We start from the raw sequence: 24270 nt of genomic DNA on the forward strand, positions 1-24270 counted from the left end.
GCACTCTTCTGTTGGGGACTCTCTTCAGATTCAGCCAATGACTTCATATCTGACACGAAAGTCTTAACAACTACTGACGCTGCTGAGCCCACTGGGTGAATTGACTCTGTCTTTACAATGCCAGACAATGTTTGACCTGATACAGCACCTGTTAACTCAGACTGAACGACTGAACTAGGAAAGCTCAAACTACTGACTTTTTTGTCAAGAACTCCACTCACTGCTTGTATTGCTGATGTTTGAAACTCCCGGCTGGAGAGTTTTTGGATGCTCTTAGATGTGAGCGTGCAGGAGGAACCAGATTCACTAATATTGTAGCTGCTCTCGTATTTCCTTATCAGGGCATCAAGATCCTCAATGAAGCCAACATGCGATGCCAAAAATGTGATCTTGTCCTTCAGATCTTCCAGCAAATTCTGTTCGTTCTCATCAACAAAAGCCACCATTGTGTCAGAGATGGTGGTCATGACTTGCCCTGTTAGACTCTTGCTCTCTTGGTCAACTTTTTCAAGTTTAGCAGCCAGCTCTCTCACCATGCTCTCAGTCACCTTGGTCTGTGAGTCTCCCCTTACCGGTGTCACTAGAGAGGTTTGGCTAGCGGAGGCACTCTTAACGACCACTGATAAGGCCGACTTGACATCTTTAGCCAACTCTGCCATTACAGCAGGGGTTAGCATCATAGAGCCTGCACTTCCAGATGGAGAATTGGACATGCATGCAAGTTTGGAGAGAGAACCTTGCAGGCTGTCCTGCACACAGGTGACGAGGGTGTCCTCTGAGACACCTAAGAGGACTTGTAGCGTCTCAGAGTTGGTTGTTTTCTTCTGCACATCAGACAGAGAGGTTAGAGTCCTTGGGAAAAAAACAACAGAAATCATCAAAGTCAAACAAATAATATGTTAGGCTGTGATGCACATTCAGTGTGTCAAATACATCTGCACCATTGAAAACAATGAGGAAAACGCTGCTGTTTCTCTGAGAAAAAACCTTAGTGTGATGTCAGCCTAACTGCTTAATTTCTAAAGCCCAATAAAATGTATTTTGTATAAGTCATTTGTATTAAAACTGGCCTGTAGATATCCATCTATCCTGGCAATATCTATCCTCTACAAAAATCCAAATTGCTATAAACTTCAAATACTGTAACTTCTAATAACTTCAAGGACAATCATAAATACAAGGCAGTTTGAAGAAATGTTAAAGGGAAATTTCTAAATGTTTCAACTTCATATTCATCATCTCCAGCACCACCCCAACATCAGCATATGTGAAAAACGGGCATTTCTATGTTTTGTAGTAAAAAAGAAAGAGGAAGATAAGCGTTTTCTATGACATCATCAACCAATTAGTAGGCAATTTTATTTATTTATTTTATTTCACCTTTATTTAACCAGGTAGGCAAGTTGAGAACAAGTTCTCATTTACAATTGCGACCTGGCCAAGATAAAGCAAAGCAGTTCGACAGATACAACGAAGAGTTAAAATGGAGATGCAAACATACTGATGATGTCTATGACACATGTAGAATTAGGTGAGAAGGGAGGTAGGCAAAAAGCATTTAACCAACATTTTTGTTATTTTTCAATGCCTACTCATTTGGTTAAAATCACAATGCACACTGATGATGTCATTAGAATCTAGAGCTGAGCATTTAACCAACATTTTTGTTATTTTTCGTTTTTAAACAACTAATTAACCGACGTCGGCTCAATTATTTGAATTCCATATAGTTATTTTTTTCTTCTTCTGTGAGCTCGATGCTCAGTTTCTGTAGAGATAAATCAGATCAAGCACGAACTATGCAATGTAGTAGGGAGTTGTAGTTTCCAACAGGCCAATATTCTACATAGTTTGGCACAGAAAATATGGCAATTAATTCCCATAATCCATTGCACGCCCACTTGCTTGTCCACTCTGTGTGGAGCAGATACGGAAACCTCATTGACTGAGACGGAGAGACGAGAGAATGCATGAGAGAGATAAAAAGCAGTTGCGTTGCGAGGATTCTCTACCTGGAAATACATGATCTAAGTGATTGACAGTTGGTGTTCAGCGGTCATAAAAGTAGGTCTTATTTACTTAGAAGAACTACTAAAATAGTGATTTTGTCAGACAGGATAAGCAGCAGCTCTATAGAGATGAGTTGATGACTTGGAATGAAATAATAGTCATCAAATAAATATTTTATATGAGAAAGTAAATGATGGTTGATAAGTCATAAACAGTAATGGACAGTCACTACCATCATGGGACTTTTATTCATTGTTTTATTATGTGTTGTTACAGCATTCAACACACATAATCCATAGTGCATTCAATGTCTAAAAAAAGTAGTGAAATCCAAAACCGTGATTATTTTTTAAATATTTGAATCGAAACCAAACCAACCTCAAAAAGCACTAATTTCTCAGCACTATTGGAAACAGTTACGTCCCTCTATATTTTTTTACTACAAAGCATGGAAATGTGTAATTTTCACATATGGTGATGCTGGAGATGAATATGAAGTTGTTAAATTTCCCTTTAAGAACATACCTCATGGGCAGGTAGCTTCCACTGCCCTTAGTCAGGTAAATCTCCTTGAACTTAAGTTGTTGTGATTCCTGCTCTTCTTCCTCTTCCTGCTCCACACAGTTGGAGGAAGGGTAGGGAGTCGGGATGCGAAAGCTATTGTAAGACTTTCGACTGCCTGGCCTCTTAGGTACACCAGCCTCAGTAAATCTCACGCGGGACTTGGTGTTAACTTATCGTCTAACAGACTGGTGAGTGACGCTGTGAGAGATCTCTGTGACAATGGAGAGGAGGCAGTATCTTGGATGCCCAGTAGTTCGTAAAGACCTGGGATGATGATCTGCATCAGCTTGTCCGATAAAAACTGGACAATCCTCAGACACAAGCCGGCAAGCTGTTGTTTTGTCAGCTGTATTCCAGAAACAGAAGAAGTGTTTTAAAATGTTGCATAGTGCGTCTTTCAAAAGCTTATGAACAAGGTTAAACATTAGGCAGAGTTTTCATGGTAATCTAATTAAATTGTCAGTAACATGATCTTACCGGGTCAAACATGCCCTCACGAATCCCCCTCCATTGCCTGAAAACAATATTGTTATAAATGTAGTCATATCAGCATGTGTGGCAGAATTGTTTTTATTTAATTATTTGCCTGATCGTGAAGTTATACTTGCTTTGTGTCAGTTGTTTTGGCAAAATTGCAATGTGACAACTTTTCTAGCAATGACATTTTTTTTCCGATTGATCAGTTTCTAATTTGATCCTATTTCCTTGAAGGTGTGATAGTACCAAAGAAAACAGAACATACTTCTCAGTTAGGTTTTGAAGGAAGTCCATAAGTGTCAGATGTTCTACATTGTTGAGCTTCCCCTCTTCTGTGGTTTCCATCACTGAGGTTGCTCTGCTCCTGGTAGAATTGCTCTGCTCCTGGTAGAAATGTAATTATATTGCAAATAATCAAACTTAATATACAACAAATATCATACTGAAATAATTATTAACTGTTAAAGAGTGGAGGAGCATTGGCAACGTTAATTAAACAACTGCAACACAACAGAGATGGTTGTGGTACGTCAACATTGCCAATGATAGCATCACTATAACATTTTATTGGATTAATGTTGTAATATGAAATGACAAGGTCAACTTACCATCTCATTGACAGCTTCAGAGGTCAGGTGGTCATCCACCACACAGACAGGCAGGTCTAGAGACTGGGACAAGGCTCTATGGTCATAACCAGGAGAGAATGGAAACAACATCAGAGCAGTCCCAATGGCAGAATCTAACCACTGTCTTCATGTCAAAGACTCACTCATTTGCTTTGTCAAACCTACCCCTTAGAATGACTTCGATATTAACACGGAATATATTTTGTTATTAAGAGATCTCTCAATAATAATTCTCACAATAGCATATTGGTAGTAGTCAGTGACATATTAAAGCTAATCAGGGCTGGGTGTCGTTAAAACCCTGGATGGGGTTCGATCCCGGGCTGAGGTGCTGCCCAGCCTATTGTTTTTTTCTGAAAGTGTATATAATGTTGAAAATCTGACATGGTTTCAAAGGTACAAATTAAAACTATTTTATACAAGGTTTGGCTATGCTGAATTTAGTTTACAATGATGACATCATCCACTACGCCCCCCCACACACACACACTATATTTTAACCAATATATTTGCAGCCCACCAGCCCTAAAGCATGAACATGTTTTTTTTGCTAGAAGATGTGGATTAAGAGAAGCAAAATTATCCTTTTCTCTAGTTTCATCTAAATGGAAGGGCAACATGACATTGACAAACCTTGTCATATCTGCTTTCACCGGGATTTAAAATCCCAGGCTTTCCTAAAATGTTTACCTCAGCCAGTCTAGAACCCAGGTGTGTCTACAAAACACATGTACTCCTCCATAAGGTTCATGGGTTCCCTATTGTCTTATCCCAGTACAAGAGGGGCAACTGGATTCAGGATTAAACACAAGCAGTCTTTAAGGTATATCTTATTACAGTCTATCGGCAAATAGCCCACCCATTTTTACCTACCTCATCCCCATACTGTTTTTATTTATTTACTTTTCTGCTCTTTTGCACACCAATATCTCTACCTGTACATGACCATCTGATCATTTATCACTCCAGTGTTAATCTGCAAAATTGTAATTATTCGCCTTCCTCATGCCTTTTGCACACACTGTATATAGACTCCCCCTTTTTTTCCTACTGTGTTATTTGCTTGTTAATGGTTTACTCCATGTGTAACTGTGTTGTCTGCTCACACTGCTATGCTTTATCTTGGCCAGGTCGCAGTTGCAAATGAGAACTTGTTCTCAACTAGCCTACCTGGTTAAATAAAGGTGTTCTCAACTAGCCTACATGGTTAAATAAAGGTGAAAAAAATAATATTTAATAAAAATAATAAATAAAATACAAAATTTAGGCCTACCTTATTATTTTCTTCCATCTGGCAATATCATTTTAAGGAATGAAATCTGTTTTGTTGCTAGCATTATTAGTAACTGCAGGAAAATACAGCTGTAGAGTACAAGAATCAGCTACTTTCTGAAGGGCAGCCAAGCTCATAAGCAATTTAGAACCTACAGACAATTATGACAAAATTGGAACGCAAAGAATGTGTCACAAACGCCTTGTGGTCACATGTTATTTTAGGGCGTGGCTCCGCATTCGTGACCGGTTCTCTTATTTCTATTTCCCGGTATCCGTTAGTGCTGGAATTTGCGATTAATACTTTTCTCATGCCGAAACCGGATTAAATACATACCGGTAGTTAAATGTAAAAAATTATTATATTCGCAATGTCATTAAACAACAACATAAATAGCTACTAAATTTTCGAAACATGATTTTGTCATCAGGTCAGTACCATTTGTTTGATTTTGTGGACCAACGACTAAACTTTATCTATGTTAGCTAGTTGCTAGCGACGCTAGTCAGCATAGGCTGCTACATGATAAATAGGTCGCATTAGCGAATTAGCTACCTAGCTAGCCAGCCTAACAAGCTGTCAAATCCAGTGGAAACCGATGCAACCCTGCTGCCAAATAAGGGCTAGCTCGATGACCCGTGATAACAGTGAGATCCCCATGAGTTGCAAGGTTTTAATAAGTGCTATCGTGCAGAAAAAGCGAATAAAATACTGGTTGATGAGCTAGCTAAGTTAGCAAGACGGATATGACCGTTAACAGCGTGCATGCACAAATGCATGACGACACATTGAATATAAGTGAAGCAGGCATGCAGAACGAGATCGCCCCACCAAGCCAGATAGTAGAGGGGTGCAACAACGCAGGGACAGGCATAGCTCATACAATTATATTTTGTCCAGGTCATTGACAATACATGTTGAAAAATAAATACCTGCGTCAAATATATGGCATCGCATGCTCGTGCAAAGAAAGCTTGCATGGATTTAAAACAAATCCGGTGACCACTAGATGTCCTGGTATATCCACATTAAGATCAAATATACTTGATTTTTCAACAGTTCTGTGAATGACAAGCCCACTGAATCTAGTTTAATAATATTTATACTCAGCAGGTAGAGGCCTAGGTACTTCAAATCAGTGCTTAATTTGAGCCGGATCATGCCAGAACAGGATCCGGCACCTTTCCGTTCTGGACTGTTTTGTTCCGGAACCTATTTGGCCGAATCCGGTACCTCTCATGTCATGAAAAATCATTTTCACTTTTTGCTATGTTTTTTTATTTTTATTTTTTTACCAGGCAAGTCAGTTAAGAATAAGAAAATCTTATTTTCAATGACGGCCAAGGAACAGTGGGTAAACTGCCTGTAACAATTATAATTAAAAGCGATCAACGTTCATTCGAGTTGCCTCTGTAACAGGGTTATATTGGTGATTCCCCTTGCCACTTTATTGTTAAGCCAATGGGTTTTTGGTTTGAGTTTGTCTTGTCTTCACCTATTCAACATGGCATCTTATTGGCTGGTTAAAATCGTCCCAGTGAACAAGCACCAAACCAGCGGTAAGTTGTTTGTTGCAAAGCACTGTACATCAAAAGTGATTTTTATACTCTCAAGTGATGATTTAAATGTACAATTTATATCAAATTGTTTGTAATGTTATTCGAACAGCACACATAAGATGCAGCGTTATTTTGGAGAATATGTTTTGTGCATTTTGTTGTAGAGAATTCCCGCCAGTACTAGCTAGCAATTTACAGTGTCTGGTGGGGGGGGGTTCATATATTTTGTACAGTGCGTGAGTGCAGAGTTGGATGGTGAGACGTGCATTGCATGACGTGCAATTTTGTGCCGTTCATATCAGAATACATCTACATTACTGGTGCTACATGTTGGAGTTCCGTGTCGATGACTGATTGTACACAACGCAAGAAGAGTACTTTACACCTCTTCGTCAATTATCCTGCCCCCTCATCTCTCCAGAGTTGCACTTCATCATTTGTTTCCTTATAGAATCATAGCTGCATGAAGGGTTCTGGAGGAATTTTCTAAAGTTACGGAATTACTGCTGTCTGTTCAGAAATAAATTAAATCATTCAGAATAGCCTAATACGTCATGAGAAACCCTATAATTTAGCCACAGAGGACCAATGGCCCCTTTTTTAAATAGCCTCGCTGCGGATTGTAGCCCAATAACAAAGAATAGCCTACAGTCGGGAACGCGAGGCAAATCTGTCAGTGAAAAAACAGCAGGCAGACAAAACAGGCCTTTTGCAATATTTCAAATACGAGGGTAAACACAGATTTAAAGCAATGACTCTTGCTGAAAAGATACAGACTATGCTGTAGACTACAAAATATTTGATCAACTCAAACATTGTTTTACAAAACAGGAGGGAGAGAGGCTTTGAAAGCGCATCGCAATCTCCAGCGACTCTTGCTGAAAAGATAACTAATTTCTTCCTCATATTGACTATGCAGGCAGAGCGTGTAGACTACCAAAATATTTGATCAACTCCCAAACATTGTTTTATTCAAAACAGAGAGAGGTAGGGGGCTTTGACGATTATGTGGTGGTTGTTTCACTATCGAGCGCATCAAAAGACCCAATCTCCATCGACGAGTGAGCTGCGCATCATTGGGTGAGTCAGTGAAACTGGAAAGCATTTTTAGGACTAATTTCCTCCTCATATTGTAGCCTACTATATGTTTCTCTTCAAACCTAGGCCTATAGGCTATTGATGGATTCAAGACAAGGCCGTTTTTATTGATCTCAGATACTAAGTTTGTCAGTGTCAAAGTAGCCTGCCATTTCGATCATTTGTGCGGATTAAAAAAAGATAATGCCAAAGTCTCCAGTCATGTAAAATTATGTAGAATTGCACGAAATGCGGTTTTAAAAAGGCTAACACTTTCCCGGACCCGAGGCTACTAAAAATGTTCCCCATGTGTGCACCTTCTATATGTGGCGCTACCCAAATGTGATGATATGCGTTTGTAACCGTCCCCTCGCGCGAACCAGGGACCTTCTGCACACATCAACAACAGTCACCCACGAAGCATCGTTACCCATCGCTCCACGAAAGCCGCGGCTCTTGCAGAAATACTACTTCAAGGTCTCAGAGCAAGTGACGTAACCGATTGAAACGCTATTTAGCGCACACGCTAACTAAGCTAGCCGTTTCACATCCGTTACACGTTCAATGCTCTATTATAATAGGTGATATTTTTTCTCATGAGTTCTGGTACCACAGAACCCCCCCTCCAGCACCCACTCTTTGTTCTGGCACCTCCCAATTTACAAATTAAGCTCTGCTTCAAATTGTAAATACTTTTTTGCCCCACTGTATAGTGTGGTGGTATATAGTATGGTGATATATAGTATGTTGAGGTCACCCTGCTTGAGACTTAAAGTAATATTGCCCTTGCTCAACCAAGACCATGGTTATGGTAGATGATTGGTTAGTTTGTCACTGCTTTATACCAAGACCATGGTTATGGTAGAGTGATTGGTTAAAAGAACACTGCTTTATACCTAGACCATGGTTATGGTAGAGTGATTGGTTAGTAAGAACACTGCTTTATACCGAGACCATGGTTATGGTAGAGTGATTGGTTAGTAAGAACACTGCTTTATACCGAGACCATGGTTATGGTAGAGTGATTGGTTAGTAAGAACACTGCTTTATACCAAGACCATGGTTATGGTAGAGTGATTGGTTAGTAAGAACACTGCTTTATACCAAGACCATGGTTATGGTAGAGTGATTGGTTAGTAAGAACACTGCTTTATACCAAGACCATGGTTATGGTATGATTGTTAGAACACTGTTTATACCGAGACCATGGTTATGGTAGAGTGATTGGTTAGTAAGAACACTGCTTTATACCAAGACCATGGTTATGGTAGAGTGATTGGTTATAAGAACACTGGTTATACCGAGACCATGGTTATGGTAGAGTGATTGGTTAGTAAGAACACTGCTTTATACCGAGACCATGGTTATGGTAGAGTGATTGGTTAGTAAGAACACTGCTTTATACCGAGACCATGGTTATGGTAGAGTGATTGGTTAGTAAGAACACTGCTTTATACCGAGACCATGGTTATGGTAGAGTGATTGGTTAGTAAGAACACTGCTTCGTGAGTGTGAAGTGTTGTTGTACAGAGGTCCCTGGGTACATGTCCAGAGCCAGACAGGGACAGAACTCACTCTGTTCCACAAAGTTCTGTGGAAGATTTGCTAACAGAGGAGAGTGGTTATGTATCTAAGTACAAATTTAACCATCAGAATAATGTTTATTTGTGTTCCTTACTCCTTACTTACACATCCCATCATTGACATCGTCAAAGCCAGACCTTCTGTCTGTCTCTCCTTCTTGCTGGTTGACTAGAGTGGAAATCTATAGTATTGTATGGTTGACCTGGGATAGAGCTGAAATGTGGCCCGATATAGTGTTGCCTTTGTACCAAACACCCTTACAGTCATAAACCTTTTCCCCATGTAATCGCCTCGATCTCAGTCTGGTGTTCGCTAACAGTATCTGAAGAATCTGTATACCCAGTCGTGTATAGTACAGTATAACACAGCAGAGTACAGCAGACTACAGTAGAGTACAGTAGACAGAGTACAGTAGAGTACAGTAGAGTACAGTAGAGCACAGCAGACAGAGTACAGCAGAGTACAGCAGACAGAGTACAGCAGAGTACAGTAGAGCACAGCAGACAGAGTACAGTAGAGTACAGTAGAGCACAGCAGACAGAGTACAGTAGACTACAGCAGAGTACAGTAGAGCACAGCAGAGTACAGTAGAGTACAGTAGAGCACAGCAGGCCGTATAGTAGGAGAAGAAGAGGCCCTTTGGGTTTATTGAAATACATATTCATAATATTTCTGTTACCAATTTAATCTGCACCCAGATCAGTCTTCAATTTAATTTTCACCCAGATTAGTGTTCAATTTAATCTGCACCCAGATTAGTGTTCAATGTGATAGAACAAAACTCAGTACAGCACATGAATTAGAGAATGTTGTTACAAATTTGAGCCACGAGATGGTGGTAGATTATACATTTAAATGGCATGGACCTGTGATTTGTCTCTGGATAGAAATTGCCCTTGGGCACAGATCTAGGATCAGTTTACTCTCACCAAATCCTAACCTTTACCATTAGCAGTAAAAACACAAACCAGACCTAAGATCAGTGCAAAGGAGCCACTTCATCTTACCCCTGTAATTATATGACTCCTAACTTATATATACTGAGTGTACCAAACATTAGAAAGACCTTCCTAATATTGAGTTGCACCCCGCCTTTTGCCATCAGAACAGCCTCAATTCGTTGGGACATGGACTCTACAAGGTGTTTGAAAGCGTTCCCCAGGGATGCTGGCCCATGTTGACTCCAATGCTTCCAACAGTTGTGCCAAGTTGGCTGGATGTTCTTTGGGTGGTGGACCATTCATGATACACACAGGAAACTGTTGAGTGTGAAAAACCCCAGCAGCATTGCAGTTCTTGACACAAACCGGTGCACCTGGCACCTACAACCCTGTTTAAAGGCACTTAAATATTTTGTCTTGCCCATTCACCCTCTGAATGGCACACATACACAATCTATGCCTCAATTGTCTCAAGGCTTAAAAATCCTTCTTTAACCTGTCCGCTCCCCTTCATCTACACTGAAGTGGATTTAACAAGTGACATCATTAAGGGATCATAGCTTTCACCTGGATTCACCTGGTCAGTCTTTGTCATGGAAAGAACAGGTGTTCATAATGTTTTGTTTACTCGGTGTATAAACACAACATAGGTATTTATGTAAAACAAGTGAATTTACTGTATGTCCATGGTCTTATACTTCAGCGGGAGCCGGTGGTGCGTGTGTTCAGTGCCGTGACGGGGAGACCCTCTCAGTCTTGGGCACTGTGTTTCTCCTGAGTACGTCTGTGGCCAGGCTCATGACCCTGGTGTCCCAGCAGTGTGAGCTTCCCGTCAGCTCCTTCAGACTGAGCTCTCCCACCGGCCTGCAACTCTACGACTGCAACCGGCTGCACGACTACGCCATTGACCTGGGTATGGCCTTCCTTGTGCAGTAGATCAATGGTCCTCTGGCTCAACACCTTATGGATGTAACACAGAGACAAATGGACTGTATGGAACACATTCTTGGTTCATGGCAACTAGGAGGACAACCTGCATGTGTCTCTGTCTCCCAGGGGCTACTCTACGGTTGGACACCTGGGATGGGTGGGCGGAGTTCCTCAGAGGCTGCTTCCTGGGACACAGACTGACCGTCCAACGACACCTGTCTAGAGAGAGACCTGTGATGAGGTCAGAATACACATCTACACACTGAACTGTATGATAGACTTACTATCAACAGTGATGGTACTGAACCTTTATATAGCTTACAATGATAGTACTGACCCTGTATATAGCTTACAATGATAGTACTGACCCTGTATATAGCTTACAATGATAGTACTGACCCTGTATACAATGATGGTACTACCCTTATATAGCTATTCCTTGAATGATGGTGGGGTTTCATGATGGTACTGACCCTGTATATAGCTTACAATGATGAGTACTGACCCTGTATATAGCTTACAATGATGGTACTGACCCTGTATATAGCTATACAATGATAGTACTGACCCTGTATATAGCTTACAATGATGACCCTGTACTGACCCTGTATATAGCTTACAATGATGGTACTGACCCTGTATATAGCTTACAATGATGGTACTGACCCTGTATAGCTTACAATGATGGTACTGACCCTGTATATAGCTTACAATGATAGTACTGACCCTGTATATAGCTTACAATGATAGTACTGACCCTGTATATAGCTTACAATGATGGTACTGACCCTGTATATAGCTTACAATGATGGTACTGACCCTGTATATAGCTTACAATGATGGTACTGACCCTGTATATAGCTTACAATGATGGTACTGACCCTGTATATAGCTTACAATGATGGTACTGACCCTGTATGTAGCTTATATTCTCGTGTTTTTTCCTTCATATGTTTTTTCTCTTACCCTGATATTTAATACTGCATTGTGGGAAAGAGTTTGCAAGTAAGCATTTTACTATACTGTTTTATAACCCACTGTATCTTGTGAACTTGACAAAAAAACTTGAAACGTGTTATAAATACATTGATTCTGTATTATTCCAGGTTCCAGCTCCGGGTGGCACTCTACATCGCTGCTTCTCTGGGCCACCTGGACCTGGCCGGCTGGCTGCTGGAGAGGGGGGTGCGTGTCATTGAGCCGGTGGGGGTTCACCCTTACCGTGAGTGGTGCCACCAGACGGCCCACCCCGACGTCGCCAAGTGTCCCGCTGTCGCCTCCATCGAGCGCGGCCAGCTCACCATCCTCAAGCTGCCTGTCGGGATCCCCAGGGTCGTGACCCCCTGAGGATCGCCCTTCAGTACGGCCACAGGGAGTGTGTGAGTCACCTGGCCACCAAGCTGTGCTCTGTGGTGGTCCTCCCAGGTATGGCCCTGCCCATGCGGACATACCTCCAGATAAAGGGCTGGGTGAGGCTGGGGCAGAGGAGGACAGCATCCAGGCACTGCATGGGCCTCAACAGGGCTCCGTTCAGGACCAGGGTGGGCGACACGGTCCTGGTGGACGGCTTCACCCTCCCCAAGATGTCCTCCAAGCCCAGGAGGAGTGAGGCCAAGGCGGGTATCAGGGTGATGTCCACAGCCTCTCGACGTTTGACCCCCATCAACTGCCCATCTCATGTATCCTGCCCGCTCCGCGCCCTGGCATCCCAGGATAAACCTCTTCAACTACCGAAGCTACACCCTGTGGCCACGAGGGATGAAAGAGAGAAGAAGAGGGGATGTGGAGGGAAGGGATGTGAGGAGGATGAGATTGGGGATCAGAACAGCAACCAATGGAGGAGCAGAGTTCCGCTCCCGCCCATTTCTAGAGACACCAATCTCAGACCTGTGTTTGCCTCGCCAAACTCCGCCCAGATACTCACCACCTCACTGGAGGCCTTTTCTCTCCACTGCGACCGCACACCCAGAGAAAACGCCATATACTGTTTGGCCTTGGCCAGGTTAGTCCAAGTTTAAATGACAGCTACGGTGAATATGAATATTTCTCTGGAGGTTTCTTATGGAAGGTGTGAATACTGTCAGAAGAAGCCTCCTATAATCAGTGGTGGGGGGAATAATATATGCCATTTAGCAGACGCTTTTATCCAAAGCGACTTACAGTCATGTGTGCATACATTCTACGTATGGGTGGTCCCGGGAATCGAACCCACTACCCTGGCGTTACAAGCGCCACGCCATGCTCTACCAACTGAGCTACAGAAGGAACACATGTAAAAGCTGTTTACACACTTTTTATTTTATTTGGTTCAAGCATTTACCCACCTTTTGTGGAAGATGCATTGAGAGTATAGGGAGCGTTACTTCTTTAATCCTGAACGGCAATCAGCATTTACCAGTCAATGGTTTTACCACGACATCACTGCCTGTGATGTACCCTTATCCTCCCTGAATAGATTTCAGTACAAACAAATCATGAGCCAACCATCATGGTTAGAAGGTATATAGTCAAATCAAATCAAACTTTAATTTGTCACATGCGCTGAATACAACAAGTGTAGATCTTTCCGTGAAATGTTTACTTTACAAGCCCTTAACAAACAGTGCAGTTCAAGAAGAGTTAAGAGAATATTTACCCAATAAACTAAAGTAACAAATAATAAAACAGTTGAACTTGTCCGGTGGCCATTTGATTAATTGTTCAGCAGTCTTATGACTTGGGGTTAGAAGCTGTTATTGGTTTACCCTAACAAGTCCTGAATCAAATCATGAGCCAACTATCATGCTTAGAAGGTATATAGTGTCAGTCTTATTGGTTCACAAGTTGTTTCAGTATGGGGAGAGGATAGGATGTAAGGGCACTTCATTAATGTATTGAGGCCATTACATATACAGTATTTCACAATGCTAGGACACAGATTTGGTCTCCTTACCTTGTTCTGGTTGATTGACTCTCTAACAGTGCCTTCACACAGAGACCATGGTTGCAGCAGCTGAATGTAGCGCGGACTCTGGCCAGGAGGAGTGCTCAGCACATTGGTTAGACACCAGGATCCTGGTCATTAGACTGCTGAACAGCTTCTACCCCCAAGTCATTAGACTGCTGAACAGCTTCTACCCCAAGCCATTAGACTGCTGAACAGCTTCTACACCCAAGTCATTAGACTGCTGAACAGCTTCTACCCCCAAGTCATTAGACTGCTGAACAGCTTCTACCCCCAAGCCATTAGACTGCTGAACAGCTTCTACCCCCAAGTCATTAGACTGCTGAACAGCTTCATTAGACTGCTGAACAGCTTCTACCCCCAAGTCATTAGACTGCTGAACAGCTTCTTCATTAGACTGCTGAACAGCTTCTACCCCAAGTCATTAGACTGCTGAACAGCTTCTACCCCCAAGTCATTAGACTGCTGAACAGCTTCTACCCCCAAGTCATTAGACTGCTGAACAGCTTCTACCCCCAAGTCATTAGACTGCTGAACAGCTTCTACCCCCAAGTCATTAGACTGCTGAACAGCTTCTACCCCCAAGCCATTAGACTGCTGAACAGCTTCTACCCCCAAGTCATTAGACTGCTGAACAGCGCTAAAGTATTAATGGCCACCTGCATTAGACTGCTGAACAGCTTTGCATTGACTGCTGAACAGCTTTACCCCCAAGTTATTGATGTGATTTTGCACTATTTGCATTGACTTTGTTATTGAATTTTTCTTGTTTTCCACTGACTCTCTTGAATTGGCTCGATGCACACTCACTACACTCTACCCACACATTCTGACACTGACCGACTTTCACACTAGCTGCTGCTACTGTGTTTATTATCTATCCTGATTGCCTAGTCACTTTTACCCTTACCTACATGTACATACTGTATTACCTCGACTACCTCGCACCCATGCACATTGACTCGGTACTGGTACTCCTTGTATATAGCCTTGTTATTGTGTTACTATTTAGAAAATATTTTCTTACTTTTTTAACTCTGCACTGTTGGGAACGTGCTCGTAATAAAGCATCTCACAGTTGTTTCTGTGTATGTGACCAATACGATTAGATTTATCTGAACAAATGAATGCTCTCGTTGTTTATAATGAGGAATTTATTTAAATAATTTGGTTTTCCTTGAATATTTGAATGGGATGAGAAAGCCTTTCGTGATGGATCTAGACAATCTGGTGAAAAGGGAGGGTTTGCGACTCTTCTCTTCAAGTGGGAAGGACGATGCGATATCATAAATTCCCTCTGGAGAAAAGGAGCCATGAGATGTTGTCATAGTCTCTGCAACGAAAGACCATCCAGCATGCAATCAATTTACATTTTTACTCATTTATCAGACACTCTTATCTAGAGAGACTTACAAGGAGCAATTAGGATTAAGTGCCTTGCTCAAGAGCACATTGACAGATTTTGCCTCGTGAACTCAGGGATTCTGAACCAGCAACCTATCAGTTACTGGCCCAACCTCTTAACCCACTAGGCTACCACCCAGCCCACAGTACAGTATGTCATAGGTAACAACTCAGAGGAGTACAATGTCTTTCCAAATGAATTAGTGGAATGGTAAAGGGATGATGTCTCAGTCTTGACTGAGCAGCAGCCTAAACAGCAGCAGGGCTTACCTGTAAAGTACACAGTAGGGGAAATGTTCTGAGGCTGGTACTCCAGAGACTCTTGAGGACAGAGGTTCTTACTAACTTTCTTGGAACCCTGGTTGGTGGGAAAAGGCACATTAAAACAAACTGACATTTTTTATATATCTTAAAGTACAGCATATCAATTGCAAAGAAGCAGTGCAATGCCATGACACAAATAATCATATATCTCACAAAAGGTCAACAGCAGTGTTATTCATGAAAGATGTATGTGGACTATACCTTTGTGTTAAAGGTGAGGACCTGCTCTCCAGTACTGCTGATGGTATCCCTTTCCAAATCAAACACGCCTTCTACAATGTCACTGGTGGCCACGCTGGTAGCGGACTCAAAATAACATTTAGCAGTGGCTTTGGTGATCATTTGAAGAATGACCATGCAAGTAGAAGTCTTTGGATCGTTCTGGACTGAAACATCAAAGTTTATGTTTTCATACTCATCTGACCACTGTCTCAGGAAGCACTTCACTGTCTCTTCAGCAAATATCTGGAGAAGCTGAGAGGAGAGCTCCTTGGATATGGCACATTGTTCCTTTCCCCATTTCAGCCTTGAAAGAATAGAGTCTGAAGCACTTCTGGCTGCTTCCAATGTTAAGACCTGTGGAGTGCTGTGGCTGTCCTGAAGGGCTATCACTTTATCCACCAATTCATGACTGAAAATGTGGATGGTCCAAGTGGAAATGATTTTTCTCAATTTCCTAACAGCAGATCGGAGGTCGTCAAGATGAGAAGCACCCTGTCCATCTTCCTGTGTGTTCTCAACACTTTCCACCATAATGTCCACTACCACCCCAGCAGCTTGCCTGACTTTGTCCACAAAGGTTACAGGAAGTAAGTCCTCTGTGTGAAAGAAGTCCTCAATGATTGTGTTTCTAACAATGGGAAAGTCAATCTGAGCAGGAAACTCAGTGGGGATGGGAGTCCCGGGTAAGGCAAAGTGCCATTTCGACTGCCTTAATTTTGAAGTAGGTGTTACAGAGATGGAGGAGCGTGAAGAAGAGGTATTTCTTGTATTTTGGCTGTCAGCACTCCTACAACGGATCGTGTCAATATCCTCCAGCATGGATCCCGAGAGCTCAGTGGTTTTAGATAGTAATTTGTGCGGAATGTCCACACAGGCATCGTTTCCACCAGGTGTAACACTGCTCTGGTTGACCTCAAGATGGCCGAGACTTGCTCTTTGTGATGCAGGACTGCTTTGATATGTAAAGATTTGGATTGAACCAAGTGTTGTGTCTGATCTTTGAAGATCTTTTCTGAGAAACTCCGTAATCTTACTTTGCAGACTGTTGTAGATGTTACGAGCAACAGACCGGATCCTTTTCTCAGAAACCTGTTCAGTGGTGAGCAGGGAGGTTCCAGATACCATGTCAGATGATTGGGTGGTCTGGGTGAGCTCCTGCTGATCTTTCACCATGGTTTGTATAATATCAGTAGATGTGGTGGATGTAGATACAGACTGGAGGTACTTATCTGTTGTGCCTTCCTCCACAATGTTAAATGATCTAGAGAGGACCTCACTCACTCCTTTCTCAGCTTTGGTTTGGAACTCATGACTAGAGAGTTTTTGGAGGCTCTTTGTTGAAAGACTGTGGGAAGATGCAATGTCTTTGGAGGCAGCTGTGCTGCAATCTAGACTTACTGGAGAGGTTCGCTCAGGAGAACCTTGGAGACGTTCAAACATGTCTTCACATGGTGTTGGGGACCTTGACAAGGAGATGTCCTTCAGCTGAGACAGAACACCACCTACCAATATGTTGACCTCAAGGGACATATCAGATATTTTCTTTCCTACTGTGGAGAAGCAAGGTGCATTTGATGCCTGATCCTCGCATGAGGTCAAGATTGTTGAAATGACCTCTTTGGTACTATTGGTCAGTAGACCCTCGTCTGTTTCAGTCCAGAGAAGTTTTGAACTCTCGCTGACACCCCTGTGTAGAGCCACTGCAAGGTTCAAACTGGGCAAGTGAGGCACACTCTTACTAGGTCGCCTCAAGTCCTGGCTTGCCAAACAAATGTGCTCCTTAGTCCCAAGATGTCCAGAGTCCTCTGTGGGTGTATGACTAGACATTCTGCTCAGCATGTCTGACCTCCGCTGGTGAATGATGAAGTCCTTTAATGTCTTCTTAATATTGTTATATAAACTAGTGGTAGCAGACCAGATCCTGCTCTGTAGCTTTTGTGCATTTTCCTGGAGGTCAGGTTCTCTTTCCTCTACTTCTGCAGGTTGCGCCGAGCTCTGCAGGTCTTCCACAAATGTTTCAATGATGCCAAAGGCAGCAGAATCCGCACAAATATCCTTTGACCATGTGTACTGGTTTTGAATGGAACAAGACCTGGATGCTACAGAATAAGCAGGCTGTGCACTAGTTAAGCTACTGGTGGACTTTTTAACTAGGAACTCACTCACTGCTTGAGTGGCATTTCTCTTAAATTCCTCACTTGAAAGTTTTCTAATACAATCTAACAGACTGGTCAAAGAAGCTGTGGCCTTACTTCTGCTGTCCTCAATTTGACAGGGGAACTCATATACTATTGGTGATGAGGCCCTGGAATGGGAGATATCCCCAAGCTGAGCCAGAACGCCCTCTACAAATTGTTGTCGTTTTTCAACCACTCCACAAATTCCTTGTTAACAAACTCTAGTTTTGGCAAGTCGGTTAGGACATCTACTTTGTACATGACACAAGTATTTTTTCCAACAATTGTTCACAGACAGATTAGTTAACTTATAATTCACTGTATCTCAATTCCAGTGGGTCAGAAGTTTACATGCACTAAGTTGACTGTGCCTTTAAACAGCTTGGAAAATTCCAGAAAAGGATGCCATGGCTTTAGAAGCTTCTGTTAGGCTAATTGACATCATTTGAGTCTGTGGATGTATTTCAAGGCCAACCTTCAAACTCAGTGCATCTTCACTTGACATCATGAGAAAATCAAAAGAAATCAGCCAAGACCTCAGAAAAATAATTGGTTCATCCTTGGGAGCAATTTCCAAATGGCTGAAGGTGCCACGTTCATCTGTACAAACAATAGTACGCAAGTATAAACACCATGGGGCCACGCAGCCGTCATACCACTCAGGAACGAGACGCGTTTTGTCTCCTAGAGACGAACGTACTTGGGTGCGAAAAGTGCAAATCAATCCCAGAACAACAGCAATGGACCGTGTGAAGACGCTGGAGGAAACAGGTACAAAAGTATCTATATCCACAGTAAAATGAGTCCTATATCAACATAACCTGAAACGCCGCTCAGCAGGGAAGAAGCCACTGCTCCGGAAGCCGCCATAAAAAACCCAGACTATGGTTTGCAACTGCACATGGGGACAAAGAGGGTACCTTTTGGAGAAATGTCCTCTGGTCTGATGAAACAAAAATAGAACTGTTTGGGCATAATGACCATCATTATGTTTGGAGGAAAAAGGGTGAGGCTTGCAAGCCAAAGAACACCATCCCAACCGTGAAGCACGGGGGTAGCAGAATCATGTTGTGGGGGTGCTTTGCTGCAGGAGGGTCTAGTGCACTTCACAAAATAGATAGCATCATGAGGATGGAAAATTATGTGCATATATTGAAGCAACATCTCAAGACTTCAGTCAGGAAGTTAAAGCTTGGTCGCAAATGGGTCTTCCAAATGGACATGACCCCAAGCATACTTCCAAAGTTGTGGCAAAATGACTTAAGAACAACAAAGTCAAGGTATTGGAGTGGCCATCACAAAGCCCTGACCTAAATCCTATAGAACATTTGTGGGCAGAACTGAAAAAGCTTGTGCGAGCAAGGAGGCCTACAAACCTGACTCAGTCATACCAGCTCTGTCAGGAGGAATGGGCCAAAATTCTCCCAACTTATTGTGGGAAGCTTGTGGAAAGCTACCAAAAACATTTGACTCAAGTTAAAGAATTTAAAGGCAATGCTTCCAAATACTATTTGAGTGTACGTAAACTTCTGACCCACTGGGAATGTGAAGAAAGAAATAAAAGCTGAAATAAATGATTCTTTCTTCTTCTATTATTCTGACATTTCACATTCTTAAAATAAAGTGGTGATCCTAACTGACCTAAAACAGGGAAATTTTACTAGGATTAAATGTCAGGAATTGTGAAAAACTGAGTTTAAATGTACTTGGCTAAGATGTATGTAAACTCCGAATTCAACTTTATATGGCCATATCTATCCTCTAAAAAAAAAGTGAAATTGCTATGAACATCAAATACTGTTTAAGGACAATCATAAATAAAAGGCAGTATTGAAGAATGGTTACAGACATACCTCATGGCTGGCTTGGGCAATGGTTTTGGGCAGTAGCTTCCACTGCCCAGACTGCCCATCTCCTTAGTCAGGTAAATGTCCTTGAACTTCAGTTGTTGTGATTCCTGCTCTTCTTCCTCTTCCTGATCCATACAGTTGGAGGAAGGGTAGGGAGTCGGGATGCGAAAGCTATTGTAAGACTTTCGACTGCCTGGCCTCTTAGGTACACCAGCCTCAGTAAATCTCACGCGGGACTTGGTGTTAACCTTATCGTCTAACAGACTGGTGAGTGACGCTGTGAGAGATCTCTGTGACAATGGAGAGGAGGCAGCATCTTGGATGCCCAGTAGTTCGTAAAGACCTGGGATGATGATCTGCATCAGCTTGTCCGATAAAAACTGGACAATCCTCAGACACAAGCCGGAAAGCTGTCGTTTTGTCAGCTGTATTCCAGAAACAGAATAAGTGTTTTAAAATGTTGCATAGTGCGTCTTTCAAAAGCTTATGAACAAGGCTAAACATTCAGTGATCATTGTATTCTAAATAAGCTTTCAGATCTTACCGGGTCAGAAATGCCATTACGAATGCTACTCCATTGCCTGAAAATTATTCATATGAATTATTCATATTAATAGTATTAGTATTGTCAGAAATGGCGGTCAGTAGAGTCATCAGATTAAACAGTATTTTACACATGCTTTGTAGCAATTGTTTTGACAACATTGTGGTGTGATGTAACTTTTTCCGCAATGGAAATGTAGTTGATGAATCTGCTTTCATACAATCCTTTACAGGTTTGATAGTAGTACTGTACCAAAGAAAATAGAACATACTCCTCAGTTAGGTTCTGCAGGAAGTTGATAATCAGTGAAAAAGACTCAAGATCTTTGGCACTGTTGAGGCTCTCTTCTTCTGTGGTTTCCACAGTGCTGCTTTGCTTCTGGTAGAAATAAACATTATGAGTCTCAAATAATGGCACCAACAGGGTCAAACTTAACATATACAACAAATATCATACTGAAAGAACTTATGAACCGTTAGAGAGTGGAGGAGCATTGGCAACGTTGGACAAATTTAAACAACTGAAACACAACAGAGATGGTTGTGGTACGTCCACATTGCCAATGATAGCATCACTATAACATTTTATTGGATTAATGTTGTAATATGAAATGACAAGGTCAACTTACCATCTCATTGACAGCTTCAGAGGTCAGGTGGTCATCCACCACACAGACAGGCAGGTCTAGAGACTGGGACAAGGCTCTATGGTCATAACCAGGAGAGAATGGAAACATCAGAGCAGTCCCAATGGCAGAATCTAACCACTGTATTCATGTCAAAGACTCACTTCGTAGTTAATACATGGCCACAAATACAAAGCAGGTGTATCTCACTGATCATCCCTAAAGCCAACACCTCATTTGGCCGCCTTTCGTTCCAGTTCTCTGCTGCCTGTGACTGGAACGAATTGCAAAAATCGCTGAAGTTGGAGACTTATCTCCCTCACCAACTTCAAACATCTGCTATCTAAGCAGCTCACCGATCGCTTCAGCTGTACATAGTCTATCGGCAAATAGCCCACCCATTTTTACCTACCTCATCCCCATACTGTTTTTATTTATTTACTTTTCTGCTCTTTTGCACACCAATATCTCTACCTGTACATGACCATCTGATCATTTATCACTCCAGTGTTAATCTGCAAAATTGTAATTATTTGCCTACCTCCTCATGCCTTTTGCACACAATGTATATAGACTCCCCTTTTTTTTCCTACTGTGTTATTGACTTGTTAATTGTTTATTGACTTGTTAATTGTGTAACTCTGTGTTGTCTGCTCACACTGCTATGCTTTATCTTGGCCAGGTCACAGTTGCAAATGAGAACTTGTTCTCAACTAGCCTACCTGGTTAAATAAAGGTGAAATTTTTTAAAAAGTAAAAAATAATGAGCGGTTCAAATAGATCGGCTGGGGACTTGACCCTACAAATGACTCCATGAATGACGCCTGACCTGCCCCATAACAAGTTATTTTTTATTAGTCTCTCTCTCTTAATCTCCACACAAATATCTAACTGGACAGAGTGTAAGTGGCCTTACCTGACTCTCTCAGTGTCAGAAACATCATAGTCTTGTTGTTCTATGTCCTCCAGGGACATCTCAGCTACAGCAGACGGGGCAAAGCCCGGGATGATCTCTCAAACTGAAAATAATGACTGTTTATGTGAACTGAACCATTTACAGTGGCTTGTGAAAGTATTCACCCCCCTTGGCATTTTCCCTATTTTGTTGCCTTATAACCTGGAATTAAAATAGATTTTTGCACTGTCAACTGTGGGACCTTAGGTATGTGCCTTTCCAAATCATGTCCAATCAATTGAATTTACCACAGGTGGACTCCAATCATGTTGTAGAAATACCTCAAGGATGATCAAGGGAAACAGGATGCACCGGTGCTCAATTTCGAGTCTCATAGCAAAGGGTCTGAATACTTATGTAAATAAGGTTTTTCTGTTTTTTTCCGTTTTAAATTGAAAAAATGTCTAAACTGTTTTTGCTTTGTCATTATAGGATATTGTGTGTAGATTGATGAGGAAAATGTTGTATGTAATCCATTTTAGAATAAGGCTGTAACGTAAAAAAATGAAATGTGTAAAAAGTCAAGGGGTCTGAATACTTTCCAAATGCACTGAAGCAGTCTATAAGATATATCTTATTACAGTTTAGGCCTACCTTGCCCTAAATACCAGTCTAGAACCCAGGTATGTCTCCTGCTATTTATAGTATCTTTAAAGTACATCTTATTACAGTTTAGGCCTATCTTATTATTTTCTTCCATCTAGCAATATAATTTTAAGGGCAACACACATGTGTTGTAGGCCAATGAACTCCATAGTTTTAATCACAGTTTATAATAAGGATGGGGAATTCTGTAACACTTTGACATCACACAGGTAGCTATGGAGAAACTAACTGGACTTAAAACAATGTGTAACTTCATGGCCATTCCAAGTCAGGATCACACCTAATACCAAATAGCTAGAGGATAAACCACAAATAAATTCATGTTTCCTAAAACAATGTGTAACTTCGTGACCATTCCAAGTCAGGATCACACCTATTACAAAATAGCTAAAGAGGATAAACCACAAATAAATTCATGTTTCCTAAAACAATGTGTAACTTCATGGCCATTCCAAGTCAGGATCACACCTATTACAAAATAGCTAAAGAGGATAAACCACAAATAAATTCATGTTTCCTAAAACAATGTGTAACTTCGTGACCATTCCAAGTCAGGATCACACCTAATACCAAATAGCTAGAGGATAATAAGGATTCATGTTTTGTAGGGGGGAGTTGACGATTATGTGGTGGTTGTTTCACTATCGATGATGAAATTGCATTAAATCTAAAGAGTCTTGACTCAATGTTTTACTGTTAGTAAGGACAGAGTGCCACTAGTAATATTGAACATTACGTTGAAATGTAGCTAGGGGAGTTGTCTTACTCTAGGGAACTTTCCAGCAAATGTGGATCTCAAAACAGGAGTACGAAGAGGGCGGGAAGCAGTGCGTAGACAGGAAGTGCCCTTGATCGACCAGCAACAGCATCTGCTGCCTTCAGAACTCACAATAACATGTCTAGTTAAACCTTTTACTGTGAGCTCAGGAACGCCCAAGGAGGTAGTTCTGTCGATTAAAAAAAAAAATAATAATTTAAACTGGATGATCGAATCTGCCTTTATAATTTTTTGTAGAAAACATGAACTATAACGAACCATTATTCCATATTCCATTGCTATGAACAGGGTGAAAGGCTGAGTTCCTTTTGACTCCATCTTCAGTATGCCATTTTCAGTTTGTTTATGGACCTTATATTCTGATCTCAACCTTCTTGACAGGTACGAAACACTTGGTTAGTGTATGTGTCTTATCCAATGGGTTGTCAGGTGAACGTTGAAGATAGTTCTTGGAGGTGAACTAATGATGTTATTTGAATCGCTGTCATTGAGTTGCTCACTGGACAAGACAATTATTCACTGAAAATTAAATCTGTCTTTCATTTCACTTATGTTGATATTTGATTGGCTATTTGCTGTCTTTTGAAAATACAAAAATAAATATAACTGTTTTATGAAGCACTTGTAGACATTCATTGTTTTCAAAATCATATTTTCAGCAAAACAGATACATCAGTTTACAATATGACATCAAATAAAATAAAAATAAAATAAGTGATATGTAAATGATTGGAAAAAGGCTCCAACCACCCAAGTCATAGACTGTTCACTCTGCTACCACACGGCAAGCGATACGA

The 24270-nt window shown here is 41.5% G+C and overlaps 1 pseudogene; it reads left to right on the top strand.

Annotated features, from left to right (window-relative positions):
* The first annotated feature begins 5726 nt into the window (after positions 1–5726).
* Positions 5727–24270, top strand: part of LOC127910814 (uncharacterized) — a 41998-nt pseudogene continuing 23454 nt past the window's right edge.

This window comes from Oncorhynchus keta, chromosome 22 (assembly GCF_023373465.1).
Source record: "Oncorhynchus keta strain PuntledgeMale-10-30-2019 chromosome 22, Oket_V2, whole genome shotgun sequence".
NCBI lineage: Eukaryota > Metazoa > Chordata > Actinopteri > Salmoniformes > Salmonidae > Oncorhynchus > Oncorhynchus keta.